The sequence below is a fragment of the Lytechinus variegatus genome, chromosome 4 (assembly GCF_018143015.1).
Source record: "Lytechinus variegatus isolate NC3 chromosome 4, Lvar_3.0, whole genome shotgun sequence".
In the NCBI taxonomy this organism is placed as follows: Eukaryota; Metazoa; Echinodermata; class Echinoidea; order Temnopleuroida; family Toxopneustidae; genus Lytechinus; species Lytechinus variegatus.
Genome location: NC_054743.1, coordinates 66,321,317 through 66,337,230, shown reverse-complemented (window position 1 = coordinate 66,337,230; position 15,914 = coordinate 66,321,317). Strand labels below are relative to the sequence as shown.

The window sequence follows — 15,914 nt, the reverse complement described above, 5'->3', positions numbered from 1 at the left end:
TAAAATATCAAACACAGAAACAAAAGCCATCTTTGATGCTCTGCATAACTTGGCAAGATTAAAAGAATAGTATAGCGGTTCAATATAGCAGCAGTGCTGACTTTGAATACTACTCTAACTCGCACAAGATGTTCAGTGATACATGGTTACTCTTATGTCCACTTTTAATGAACTAGACCAATAAACTTACAGAGATATGATGGTTATTCAACAAAAAAACCCAACATGGCCAAAGTTCATTGACCTTACATGACCTTTGACCTTGATCATGTGACCTGAAACTCGAACAGAATGTTCAGTGATACTTGATAACTCTTATGTACAAGTTTCATGAATCAGATCCATAAACTTTCAAAGTTATGATGGGAATTCAACAGATACCCCCAATTCGGCCAAAGTTCATTGACCCTAAATGACCTTTGACCTTGGTCATGTGACCTGAAACGCGCACAGGATGTTCAGTGATACTTAATTACTCTAATGTCCAAGTTTAATGAACTAGACCAATAAACTTTCAAAGTTATGATGGTAATTCAACAGATACCCCCCGATTCGGCCAAAGTTCATTGACCCTAAATGACCTTTGACCTTAATCATGAGACCTGAAACTCGCACAAAATTTTCAGTGATGCTTGATTACTATTATGTCCAAGTTTCATGAATCAGATCCATAAACTTTCAAAGTTATGATGGGAATTCAACAGATATCCCCAATTCGGCCAAAGTTCATTGACCCTAAATGACCTTTGACCTTGGTCATGTGACGTGAAACTCATGCAGGATGTTTAGTGATACTTGATTAACCTTATGTCCAAGTTTCATGAACTAGGTCCATATATTTTCTAAGTTATGATTACATTTCAAAAACTTAACCTCAAGTTAAGATTTCGATGTTGATTCCTCCAACATGGTGTAAGTTCATTGACCCTAAATGACCTTTGACCTTGGTCATGTGACATGAAACTCTAATAGGATGTTTAGTAATACTTGATCAACCTTATGGCTAAATTTTATTAACTAGGTCCATATACTTTTTAAGTTATGACGTCATTTCTAAAACTTAGCCTCAGGTTAAGATTTGATGTTGCCGCCGTCGCCGTCGGAAAAGCGGCGCCTATAGTCTCACTTTGCTTCGCAGGTGAGACAAAAACAGAGTATTTAAACTCAACTAAAAGAAAGCCTTCCTGTCATATTGACATTAATGACCAAAAACACATGCACCTGCAGACCTGATGAATTGCTGAACTTTAAACAACATTAGGCAAACTAAATATGTTCTCACTTCAATCTGTCTTGTCACCAACGTTATGAGACTCATGAAGGATCTGACCAGCTAAGAAAGATATCAGGTGGAGGCATAAAAAACAATGACATAAACTGCAGACAGTACTTTAAATGCATAACAGGGGATATTTAGCCTGGCATCAAGTGGAAGTGAAAAATAAACAAAAACCAATCAAGCAAAAACAAGTAAAAAATATTACAAGAAACAAAGTAAATTGTAGAACTTTATGAAGTCTTTGCATAATTTCATGAAACGGTTGTAAAGGTTGTATGCAAACTAGCTAGGAGTTTATGATATTGGCTGATTATTCCCTATAGAAATCTATAAATTAATAGCAATATATCACATTTTGAGCTTTTGGTTGAATGCTCATGGAAAAATTGCAAAAGACACTGTAACTTAATTAGGTGGTCTAAAACCTGGGCATAAATGTGCAGAAATGATTTAACAAAGTTAGAGTATCGAAGTTCTATTCAAACTTACATCAAACTGCTATATGTTAAGTGCTCTTTACTCCTGTTTGTAAACCTGCTCCTCTAGAATTACCAGACATTTCTATCAATGTTCAAAATGTGAAGATTAGATCTGGAATATGCTTTCAAGCATGGACTTTAGTATGGTCAGCAACATGCCATAAATGATATCTCCACAAGTAATTTGATTAAAAAAAAACAACAACTGTGGGCAGCATGACAGTGGACAGACCAGTAAGCTGATATTTGGTCACCCTCCTTATTATCATGGACTGTACATGGACTGTCTGTAATCAGATGCACATTTTTGGAAAATGCTAAATCATGTAAGTCAGCATGAAGTGAAATAGTTGCTTTTCAACAACTGATGTAGGCTAAAAATACTAATCTCATGCACACAATGACAAAAAATATTAGTAACCAGTCAAGTCACAAGTGTAACAATGTGTCCAATAATGTGTCTAACTGCTTAGCTTGTGTGCTTGCTGGTAAATTTTGATACATATATTGACCTCATTTGACCTCTAACCTATTTAAATGTACTTCTACGACCTAGCTTTCACCAAGTAGAGGTCCATTTAAGGTTTATTGTGACGTTATCTACCCCAACAATAAAAATAGAAACTAAAAGTGTATGCTTCCTGTAGAGTACAGTGTACCTTGACCTTGAGGTAACCTTCTACTCTGGCATGGGTTCCCCATCATATACCTTCCAAGTAAGGTCAAAACTCAACATCAAACCATCAATTTTCCATTACCATCCCAGATGGATGGACACCACTCAAGATCTATTAAAAAATAGAAAAAAAGTGAAATATAAAACAACTATGTCATGTACTTTATATGAAATTAACATTGCTACTCAGGCATACAATGTATGTTTAGATAAAATCCGAAAGACAGATTTATAATTCAGAAGACATTTTATATGTAGTACATGTACTAGACTAGAGTGGTAAAATGTTCGTGTCACTTCATGTGTTCTTGAAAGTATGAAATGAACTTCAACAGTGTTACAAATGCAATCCTGAACTGTATGTGATACTTGAACCCAAATAATAAACTTGACTTTAGGCTTCAAATCAGGATGCTTTGTTATAGCATTAACAATACATTATACAGGAGACAATATACATGTAATATCTACTGACATATTTATGTATTACATGACTTAACCTTTAAAAATCAAGATCAATATTATGATTAGCCTCACAGTAATGAACAGACAAACCTTCGATGGTCAGTATCAATTTAATCTGTGAATAAGTTTTAAGCTGATTAATATAAACATCAAATAACCAGAAGCTGAAAGAGTGATACAGCCAATCAATTGTTGACCACATATAAAATGGCCTGCTGCCAATGCAAGAAAAATTAGGGACCTGCACACTTAAAAAGGTCTTTACAAATTCTCCAGATGCATTCTTCTCAATTAGTTTGTTGAAATCAGTTTGCTTCTTCCCTCCTGTACCGTGCCGGTAGATCTGCTGCCTGTCACGAGGCAATGATGAAAATGCATCTACTCCCACTTTACCATCCTGCATTTTGAACTTCTCGTTCAGCTTGTCCTGTGCTGACTGACATGATGGCTTCTTCAGTTCTTCAATCAAGACCTTCTGTGATCGGATGAAGGGGATATCATTCTGTCTGCAGTGACCATGAGCCGTCATTCTTAATGCTGTCTTCTGTCCTCTCCACTCATATCGCATTAAGACGACTGGACATTTCTGCACTCCATCCCTTTGTAGCTCATATATTGTCCTGAAAAATCCAGGGGTATCACGGTGGAAATAATACCTCCAGAGAAGTGTGTATCTTTCAGTACCAGTCTTGGGACCCATTTTTAACCTAAATATGTTGTGTTCACCATCCACGGCCAACTCACATTGGGAATAACTGGGTTTTTTTGTATTTGCCGGTCTCGTCGCATGTACGGTCCTGGTCAAATTCAAGACTGGAAGTATCCACAAGAAAGGCGAATTCATCGTCACATGCTACTGGAACACCAGGGTTTACCTTGGTAGCTGTGGATAGCATCAGTGAAGCTAAACTTGTGCTATCCCTGAAGAAAGCTTTGCTGGCTTTGATGCCAGGCCATTTCTCCCGGTAGAGCATACATTCAAACTGGCTGTTGGCTGTCTTCATGCGCTTCGGTTCATTCGGCTGAATGAACTCTGGCCGAGACCTGGTGACAGAAACAAACAAATTCTATTCAAGTGTACTGAACTTCATACATGCAGTTCTGCAAACATAATGTAGAACACATATTCCCTTTACATTGATATTCTATCACGGTGACATCGATAACCGATTCTTTTTTCCCCAGTATCCCCCCTATCCATAATAATACTGTCAGTTCAAGTTTATTATCTAAATGGAATGTTGTACAAGACATCCAGAAAAAGAAATACATGTATAAGAACTTGCTTAATTATCTTGCCTGTTTCAGGAAATGGGAGGGCCCATATACCACATCACAGTAATCAGATGACACATTCAGTTACTCCATTACATTTCAATTGTCCCTTTGGAATAGATATATTCTACATAAAGGTCATTCCTCCAATATCATATTTACTTTCATTAATAATTTGGCAATGATTCGTGTGTTCAAAAGAGTAAGTTAACCTGTTGAGTATTTAACTTTGTATTTCCAATATTCTTGATGCAGGGACCACCAGGTTCCCATAACCAAACACTTATTTTGGGAGATATATTTTGCAGTAAATCTCAAAGTTACTCACAAGTGATCTGTGGTAGCTGGAAACTTCAATAATTTAGATATATATCTATACATTTCTACCTTTTCTGAACTCTTGCCGTAGAACAGCTTGGCATGTCATCTGTCTCATCATCAGATGAAATGATTATAGTGCTATGTGTATGAAAACAAAAGAATGGAATATAAGTTCACTTTTAAAGACATTTATTAATAAACATGTCGATACATTTTTTTTCCAATGCAGACATTCTTAGAAAATACATGTGTAACGAATGACATATAGTGTTTTATCCAATTATTAGGCCTACTAAACTATATTTTGAACCATCAATACTGCAGGTTGAATCATGATATAGTTCAATGAAATCAACAGACTGAATAAATAAATTTAAAAAAAATCAAGAAGGAACAGTCTGCTGTCTATCTCTTAATAATAAACCAATTCCAGTGGATTCAGTTTATGTGAAAAGAGAAAATTGGTTTTAAATACCGGTACATTGAAATTACTATTTATTAAAGGCACAAAGGTTTATTGTGTTTCCCCTTTAAACCATGTACTGGGCACATGCAAAGCTGTAATATCTGACCCTTATTTCATCACTAAGAAAATTACACCACAGAAAAAGCCATGACCCCAAGTACACCTCCTTGATATTACTAGCCATTCTCAAACGGTCAGATTACCTCTCTTTTTTGGCTACTGGCTTTTCTTTAAGATACAACTTATATTTTAATCTCATCATTCCATTATTTGGGAGGAAATTTCTTCATGTGTGATACTTGCTAAAAAATTCAATAAGAGATCCTTTTCCCTACCTTTCCTGAACTCTTGCAGTAGAGTAGCTTGGCATGTCATCTATCTCGATGTCATCCGATGAAATGATTTTAGTGCTATATGTAAGAAAACAAAAGAATTTGGACTATGGACTAAGTTCACTTACAAAGTCTAATTTCAATATACATGTAAATACATAGTTGAAAATTCATTTCTTTTTCAATGTAGGGAAAGAAATGCCTGAACAGAATGCCATTGGTGCCTCATGGTAATGTTTAACTTTTACTGGGCCAAGCTTAATAATAAGGCCAAGCCTTAATAAAAGCTCTGAAGAAGAATATGCTAATTAAAAGCATGGCCTAATAAAAGAGGAACCAATTAGAAGCTACGCTCTAAACTCGTGTGCATTGTGCATTTCTGTAAATATACAACAGCTTTGCAAGTTTCCTTGATAAAAAAAATAAATGTGAAATCAGTTGAATGATAGTAGTGTCCTACCCCCCCCCCCTTTAAAGAAAATATGCAAAGGTTGAAAAATGAATCCACTGGGAAATGAAACTGGGTACTTGCCTTTAATACCAATGCCTCAACCACCAGACAAAAAAAAATACATGGATTCTCCACTGTGCACAGTCCAAATTAATGCCTTCGCCCTTGTCTCATATCACACATTCATGGAAATCTTTCAAAAACTCTGATAATCTAAGAGGATCATTGTCACTCCCATATAAGGACAACAAGTCATTTCCATGTATGTGACCTTTGACCTCTGCCCCAAAAACTAATGAGACCGTCATCACTCCAATATATACACAAGTTGATACATTCAATGGTTCTTTAGTTATTGCAAAAACAAAAACGGAATAGAAGGACTAACATAAAACATAATGCCTCCAGCACACATCTCCGGGGATGGAGGCATAAAAAAACTAGATGAATCTTCGACCACGCGTGGTCGAACTTTATGCCTCTGCCATTACCAAATCAGAAATAAATGGCACTTCATGTTGATTTATTTTCATTTATACAATGACATCTTTGACCTTGACCTTTGACCCTCAAATCTTATCAGATCACTATCTCTCCCATATGCATACATGTGCTAAGTTTGAGGTTGATCGGTCGAATGGTTGTTGAGTTATGGTGAAAACGAACCATTTCTATGTACATAACGACCTCTATGACCTTTGACCTTGTGACCCCAAAATCTAATCAGATCATTGTCCCTCCCATATGCATACATGAGCCAAGTTTGAAGTTGATTCGTCAAACGGTTCTTAAGTTATTGCGAGAATGAAAACGGGACGGACGGACGGATGTACGGACGGACGGACGACCCGAAAACATAATAGGCACCTTTCGCAAATCTCTACAACGCGAGATTAGAGTCGGGTAACTCAAAAGTTAACGATTAATCATAGACTCGAATTTCTAGATTGATTATACATTACAGTCAATACAATCAAACGTAGAAAACTGTTTTACAATCATTGCCAAGCTTTGTGTTACAGGCCCTCTAGATCTTGCTTTTCGTGTGCAAAGCTCTTCCATACGATACCAGCATGCCATGCCATGCCATTTGCCTGCCGAAGCTCGCGGCGGGACTGTACCTGTATCATGGCTATGACTCCAGCTGGCTGGAGACATGCGAAATGTAGATTATGACATGGATAAGAAAGTGGTTTTTCAAACAAATCGAGTACATATTGAGTAAGCAAAAACTTACCGAATTAAGGCTTAGATATAGATCATTACAGTCCATCGAATCGATATTGCATTTAATGTGCATTATTTGTGGATCACTGGCAATTGATTCCATGAGTCAGATCACCTCTCAAGCGAATCATTTCCCATGCGTTGACATGTACACATCATGCAACAGGCCATAAACCGTCTAAATTTGCGGAGTTTTTTCTTTTGCCTGCACCTCCTACATGAACGATATGCCTCTAGCACACAATGTAATGGGCAGTATGTTTTACTTTTCCGCAGAAATGGGGGGGGGGGGGGGTTTGCCGGGGGGTACACTTCCATTGATGAGTGGGTACCAGGCGCGACCATGGGGTTTCGAAAAGCACCCTAAACAAGGGAAGGTCTTTTCCAGATTATGAAAATGCATCTCTCAACAAGTTGTGACACCCTACAAGTAGTGGAAATATATCCCTTTTCAGTATTTTAATCATTGTTTCTCACACCCTCATAACGCTACATAGGCCTATACATAACGTACTTACCCACTCTTTCCCTTTTTACGTGTGGTCGCGCCTGGTATCCACCAATCAATGGAAGTGGGTCCCCCGGGCGGCCTCTCGAGCTCTGGGAGGAACCAAATTTGGATTTGGAAAGTCGTCCTAAATCAGATATATCGCTGTTACCATAGTAGCAACCAGAATTTTGCACACGAAACGCAGATTGAATGTTTCCGTTCCAGATGCGAAACGAAAAAAATCTCATGTCACACAATTTGCATTACAGGACGGAGTTTAACGACCATGACGACGGGCCCAAAAGTCTCTTCCAAAATGAACTACCGTTCTAAATAAGCGTACGCGTCCTCGAACGAAAGGTCGGGAATGCCTACGGTGCGCGGAGGCATAAAAAAAGAGTATTATTCTCTCAAATGATTTGACAATGGCATGAAAGGGTTACATCATTACATTTTAAGGACAAAACAGATTAAAACAGATTAAAATCTAAAATGTAAATCTGAATATAATAGTTAAGGCATGCAGTCTACACAGTATATACCTAATAAACCCATTCCACTGTATTCACATTCGTAGCATCAATAGAGAAATCAGCTTCAAATACACTGTAAAGAATGATCTTCATGGATGGTTGCTGAGAACTTAAATAGAAATATCTGTTTTCCTACCTTTCCTGAACTCTTGCAGTAGAGCAGCTTGGCATGTCATCCAGATCTATCTCTTTGTTGTCATCAGATAAGAGTGTTGAAGTAGTACTATACAAAACAAAACAAAAGATTAGACTTTAAGTTCACTTTTGAAGCCATTTACTTGCTAAGTACAAACCAAAACTTGATCAAACATTTGCTTATAGTATGGATTTAAACATTTGTGAGCTAAAAAGCATATAAAATCGCACCACATACATGTATATCCACCCCCTGTTAAGTTGAAAAGAAATTAAACCATTCTGACCATACTTGCTACAAGTTTGCTTCAGAATGGAAAGATCCAGGAAGTAGAATGTGTTTGATGATTAATGTTGATTTGATTTGATTTTGATTTGATTTTATTGATTTCCGTTTCACAACATAAGAATGATAAATATAACATGATAAGGTCGAAAATACTGCAAAACATAATAGATATATATAACATAATCTTAGACTTAAGGAACATGATTTAACAAAATAAAAAAAACAACCTAATATGACATTTGTATTTGAATGTAAAACGGAGGGTCTTGCCGAAAAAAGCCAAGCTTGTACAAAAGGCAAGACCCTAAGTAAACTTAGTTTCATTACACACAAAAAACACTGAGTCGTAATGATATGTAGAGCTTTTGTTTACAAATAAATACAAACAGCATTAAGGTGGAAGGGGGGGGGGTAGGGGAAGAAGAGGGGAGGGATAGAGAAGTGCAGTGCACATGACGTAGAAAGAAAGCGGGCAGCAGGAGCAGGTACTTTGGCTAATTACGATTAGAAAGAAAAAAGCAATAACAAATTATACATGTATATGTATATAATATGAAAGCATACAATACACATATACATTGATGCCGAGAATGATAAAGAAAGAAAAAAAAACAGTTATTCAGCATGACCTGCTTGCAACGAGTATTGCAAAATTAACATTTTTTTCAGTTTGCGTTTAAAAATATGTATATTAGGGGATTCTTTAAAATCTTGAGGCAGAGAGTTCCAGTAGGCAGGCCCGGAGAAGACAAATGAATTCTTTGCAAATAAAGTTCTTGTTAAAGGAAGGTGATAATATTGTCGTTGCCGTGTTGGGTAGCAGTGTACTGATGCATTTTTTGGGAACATATTTGAGAAAATAGTGGGGAGATCCTCCTTGCTTAATTTGAACATAAATTAGCTAAGTTCAAAGAGATATATGTCACTTACTTTGAGAATGTTGTTTTCAAAAAATAAGGTATCAGTATGTGATCTAAAGTGTGTTTGAAAAATTATTCTTAGAGATTTTTTCTGGAGAAGTAGTATTCTATTTAGTTGTGTTTGTATTGCACATCCCCAGGCAATTATTCCGTAATTAATATATGGTAGAATAAGGGTGTAGTATAATGTTAATAAAGTACGAGAAGGGAGAAAAATTTTAAGTTTATTAATAATTCCAATGTTTCTGGAAATTGTTTTACATATACTATCAATATGAGGCTTCCAAGATAATTTGTTGTCAATAAGGACACCCAAGAATCTGGTAGTGGAAACATTATTAAGAACAAAATTATCGAAGAAAATACTGTCTGGTAGAGTATTAATTTTATTGCTAAAAAGCATGTAGTTTGTCTTCTGGTGATTAAGTGAAAGTTTGTTGGCCTTGATCCAATCTGTAACATTTGTTAGTTCAGAATTTATGATTCTAACGAGTTGATTAATATCATCATGGGAAAAAAAAATATTGGAGTCGTCAGCAAAAAGTATAAATGAAAGCAAATCTGATGTATTTTTAATATCATTGATATAAGTAATAAAAAGAAGTGGGCCTAGTAGGCTACCCTGTGGGACACCGCAAGTAATTGGAAGAGTAGATGAAATGCTATTATTAACTGATACAAATTGGGTCAAATGCAGGATCTTTAATCAGTGAGTGAATGGAAGGTGGAAGCCTATATATTTTCCCTTCAAGTTTTCTCTTTCTGTTTAGAGCTGCTTAAAATAAAAAAAATTATTTCCTTGATTCCAAACTGCATACTGAGAGATAACTTCTTAAAAATTTGTTTTTCTGGATAAAGTATTCTAGATATTAAGATAGAAAAGTGATAGAAAAATAGATATTCTTACCTTTGCTCTGTTCCTGCTCCTGAGCAGCTAAGGTTTGGTAATATGTTTCCTTCCTCATCGGATGAGCAATCCATATCAGAAAGGCAATCCATGATGCTAATAAAGTAAGAAAATATTTTTCAATTTTGTAAAGATGGCTGTACAGAGTCTAGGGTGTCCAGTGAAGCTAGTCACTAATCCCCCCCACCCATTACTAATTTTTTGGTTTAAAAAAAGTTAAGCAAATAATGTGAAAAGAAATGGTTGCACCCCATCCTAATTGCCAAACCACCATCTAAAATTCTTCTGTAGTTTCACTGTCAGCCTGAGAACAAATAAGCCTAATCTCATTGTTCCTCTTAAATGAATAAGACTAGAGAGCAAGGGAGGTATCAATTATTATTCCCTCTGGATACTGTAGTGTAGGTGCCCCCTGTTCTCCAGAATTACTGCCTCTACCTCTTTGAACAGGCTGCTTCATGTATCCACATTTCATTTCCTTTGACACCAGACGCGTCGATCCATTTTTCGGATTGGGGGAGGGGGGAGGGGGCAAGGCGACCAAGCGGAGATGAACCCAAGCGAGCAAGCAAAAAATAAAAAAATTCTTGTTATGAGAGAAGGGTTTAGTGTTCATACAGGCATAAATGATACCTAATATATATATATATATATATATATATATATATATATATATATATATATATATATATATATATATATATATATATATGGTTACCTCGCTGCCACATATGAACTCTATTTTGTCACATCGCTGGTCCATTGTTGCTGCCCCAAACCACTCTGTTTTTTAATATTATGAGCGAGCGAAGCGAGTGAGGAAGCACACAGTCTTTTATGGTAGATGTAGTAAACCCTTCGGCAAATTGCGCTGTGAGCCAATGAAACATCTACATTATCTTTTCGGTCTCATCTCATCGAATTTGTTTGCTTTCAAAACCATTAATATGAAACGAACAAGCGCAGCGAGCGAGGAAAAATATACCCTTTCCATATGACAGTGTTGTAGTCAAGGCTCAAACCTCCAAGGCCAAGGCCAAGGCCAAGGCTTTAATACCCAAGGCCAAGGCTTCAATAACCAAGGCTGAGGCCAAGGCATGGAAACTCAAGGCCAAGGCCAAGGCCTGAAAACCTCAAGGCCAAGGCCAAGGCATTTCAATTGTACAATATATGGAAAAAATTAGACAACAATGCTTAGGCGGCATACATGACACACAGGACCAAATGTATGAAAGGTGTGAGCGAGCAAAATTCTTGACCCTTGTACATTTAAAACGAAAATAATTTCATGATGTAGATTTAGACATAAAAACATTTAATTATTGTTCTAGGCGATTCACATTGCAATAATTATTGTTACCAAGGTGATCTGATCCTCGCATGCCCATTCTCAACATATGTCTTTCTCCTCTACCTGGTACAGGGGAGGCAGAATTTTTTTTTTTTTTTGGGGGGGGGGAGGTCAAAGCCAAAAATGCACTTACAAAGTCAAAATGAGAATTTTGGTGCAGTTCAGCAAAGCTTCTTTAAGTGATTTCTAATTGATAAGACAGATATTTTGATTTAGGCTTTAATTTCCCGCTATAGAAAGCATAGCGAGCAAGTGGTTTTGAAAAAAAATCAATTTTGAAGTTGTAAAACTCGATTTTGGGTCAATTATGGTGCTAATCACTGTTAAAAGGGCATCCTTGCGAGATGTTGTAATAAGATGTAATAATAAATTAAATTTAAATATTTCGAGCTGTTTTTGTAATCATGAAAAAGGTGTGCATCTTACTAAACAAATTAACGCGAGCACAAAACACGAGCTGAAATTTTTACTGACCACAAAAGGAAGCTGTTCTGGACTGCATTTGGTGACTCATAAATAGGATACATAACTCACTAATCAAATAATGCGAGCGCAAAGCGCGAGCTCAAAAATTTGTAATATTCCGACCTAAAAACTAGACATTCTAGGCATTTTTTGTGTGTAAATTGAATGCGAACCTTACTTAACAATAATTTATGCAAGCACAATCCAAAAATTTGTTGATTTTGAAACCTAAAATTTTGCTCTGTATGCCATGCTTGGTCCCTCAAAAACTTTTTGGCTCATCATGCCATTGATGCCATAGCCCATTTGGAAATGAAGAAATTGAAGTTTGTGTTCAAGTTTACCGAATCTTTTCAGAATATCATTAAGACTTAAAACATTCTTGTTGGTCAAAGAAAATAATACAAGGAAAACCTAATGGAATAGAAATCAACCTTGTTATCATTCTTTAGAGTAAGCTATTTTTAAAGTATGAAAATTGTTCTCAAAATTGCAGTCAGATCTGTCAGAATTATTCCTGTCATAAAATCACTATAATCAGTGGCGTACCGTGGGTCACGGCATTGGGGGACACCAGCAAAAACTTGGAACTGCCTAGTGAGCTCGCGAAGCGCGCCCAGTTGCCAGGTATACTGACCTAATAGAGATATTTTTATAAGGACAGTGCCAATAAACGGACATGTATCTCACTAGTCAATTAATGCGAGCGCGAAGCGCGAGCTTAAAATTTTTGATATTTAAACCTAAAAAGGGACATTACAATCAATCTTTTGTAATCATGATACGTACCTGTCTCGCTAAATAATGCGAGCGCGAAGCGCGAACTGAAATTTTTGTAAATATTGACCCCAAACAGGAAGATTTTAAGGATTATATTTTAGGAATCTTTTATCTATTAAGATTATACACATCTCATCATAGTCATTTAATGGGAGTGCCAATAAACGCTTGCTGATTTTGTTAGAATTACATCTAAACATGCACATAAAGCACTTGTAATCATGATTAACATACCCATCTCACAATCAAATCTTGCGAGCGCGAAGCGCAAGCTGAAAATTTAGGAAATTCGGACCTGAAGAGGGGCATTTTAAGGCTTGTTTGTAGGAATTCAAGAAGACCTTACATAGTTCACTAACCAAATGATGCGAGCGCGAAGCGCGAGCTGAAAATTTTTGATATTTAGATCAGAAAACAGAAAAAGGGACATTTTAAGGACTCATTCTAGGAATTGATGGAGAGCAGACATCTTTCACCAATCCACTACTGCGAATGTAAGCACGGACAGGAAATGTTTTATATTAAGACCTTAAAATGGGACAATCACTTAAAGTATTCATGAAAAAGAAGCATACTATTGTACATGTAAAAGAATAACTTGAAGTGCGAGGAAATATATTTGGTAGTTTGGCGTATATTGACTTGAAAACGGGAGGTTTTAGTATAACAGGATTATATATCTCGGTAAAAAGACAATGGGAGAACCAGGAACAATGAAGACATATATGCCCTGAGCCAATTATGTTTCATTTATATGAAAAAAATATATCTTATGTAATGTAACATAACATAATTATAACATTATAATGAACATTAATGTCTTCTTTCCCACTACGTTTCTCTTCCTTTCTCCCTCTTTTCCTCCTTTTTTTAGTCAGCTGATGGGGGGGGGGGGGCACGTGCCCCCCCTGTAGTTACGCCACTGACTATAATCCTAATCATAATTATTATCATTATTATTGATATTGTCATTATCCTTATTAGTCATGATTACATCATATTACCAATAAAAAATATTAATTTTCATCACTTCTCTTTGTTACATAATTATGTGATGATAATTGCAATTGATGGCACTGCTAAGTACACTTACTGCTTCTGCTGCTGCTGACTGGTAGTATTTAGTGTCATTAGATATACAGAACAATTGAAACATTTATAATTACTTTTATAAAACAAATGAAAGTACAAAATACAAAATGTCTTGAAAAAGCCTTGAAAATGCCTTGAAATTTCAAGGCTCAAAATCCTCAAGGCCAAGGCTTGAATGTTCAAGGCCAAGGCTTTGAAAAAATAGGCCTTAAGGCGCCTTAAGGCCAAGGCCGAGCATCAAGGCACTACAACACTGCCATATGATAGAAGTGTTATTTCGTCATCATAATAATGTGATAAAAATGTGATATTATTATCATTATCATCAGAATAAACCTGTCATGCCTGTATGATATCTCAATAATACATCCAATCACCTGTGTGACAAATATGAAACTGTTTTAGTATAGCTACATCGCTTGCAGTCCGAATCCATTCTCTTTCTACCATAGCGAGCAAAGCCAACGACCGATCCCGGCAAAATTATATGGATTCGTCCCAAAATCTTTGTCACCCACCTTGCTGCCTAAATATAATATTTTGGAATCTCGCTGCTATGATAAGCTACTTTCTGCCCGAAATCATCTTGGATCTAGCTTTTACCAGTGAGAGTAGTGAGCGAGTTAAAGAAAAATATGTTTTTGTTTTGCGTTTTTTTTTTTATAATCCAGGCCGTTATCTCCTGAAAGTTTATCTATTTTTAGGTGAACTGGCCGCTCATTTCTGGGAGTGATATCTTGTTTGGTTATATTACTTCCTATGAGTAGAAGAATAGTATAACATTAGATAGAAACAGAAGGTGCAAACCGATTTCCTTTCATAAGAATAGTAATTATTAGTAGTTAATAGTAATTAACTTAAATGCAAGCGAGCGAGCGCTTCCCAATGTCCCATTTTCTTTCTTTTTTTCTTGTTTTACGCTTTCATTTCACTACCTTCCTTCCTTTTCCTTTCTATTCTCTTTCTTTTTTTTTGGGGGGGGGGGGGGGTTAGGAAATTATTGGGGGGGGGGGCAAAATGGTATCTTTTCCTCCCAGAAATTTCTTGGGGGGGGGCAACTGCCCCCCTGCCCTCCCCCTCCCCCAGGATCGACGCCTCTGTTTGACACCATGCAAACTTTACATCTTCATTAGATTTCAGTTTTGAAGGAAAATCTGTGTCTGGAAATCTATATCAGATGACTTTCAATCCCCCCCCCCTCTGGAAAAGATATAGGTCTAGATCTATTCTATTTAATACCTTTGCCCTTTTTTTTTGCTTGTCAATCTTCAGTAGCTAGCATCAGATCAATAGATCCATGACATGAAGGCCGAAGTAGTAGAAAAATCTAGAAGAAAACGTTTAAAAAAACAATTATAGCAAACAAAAAAATCCCACGGAGTTCAATTGACTGTTTGTGCTTTTTATAGTGATTCTTGTCATTCTAGGCTATTAAGAGGCATTTAATAAATGGGAAGGTTAGATCTATTCATGTCTGACAGTTCTGACCCTGGTGAGTGGCGAGTCCATACCCTGCCATGCCTGCATAGAGTTACATAGTTCAATTAAGTTCTATTTTTAAAAACCCAAACAAATATGAATAAATACATAAATCATTGGTCCAGAAATATCAAAGGTATGCATGAAAGTTTTTAAGGACACCTACTAGGAAGCACTACTCGCTGGCCTTTGGCCGATCACCAAAACACGTGCAAGAGGCACAGGTGACATTAACACAATTCAATACATCCTAGTAGTATTCTTCTCTAGAAGTATAGTATTGACTACTTCTGCCCGAAAGTCTGGGGCCCGTTTCTCAACACCGTCATAAGTCTAACTTCTTGACTAAATCGGAGATAGTGAGCTACTTGTCCGCTAACCGTTTCACGAAGCCCTCTTTACCAAGATCGGGTACAACAACCTCACTAAATATTTATGACACCTCCGAACCTGTCACAACTTCTTTCTTAATGACAGAGTGGCATCACGTGGGTAGACTATG

At 36.6% G+C, this 15,914-nt stretch overlaps 1 long non-coding RNA gene across 1 annotated transcript; it reads right to left on the bottom strand.

The window, feature by feature from the left end:
- Positions 1–8,173: 8,173 nt before the first annotated feature.
- On the bottom strand, positions 8,174–15,391 carry LOC121412802. The gene is made up of 3 exons (XR_005969677.1): positions 15,173–15,391; positions 10,246–10,341; positions 8,174–8,217 (listed from the first exon to the last, which is right to left on the bottom strand). It is a non-coding gene; the product is annotated as an uncharacterized LOC121412802 (long non-coding RNA).
- Between the last annotated feature and the right edge of the window lie 523 nt (positions 15,392–15,914).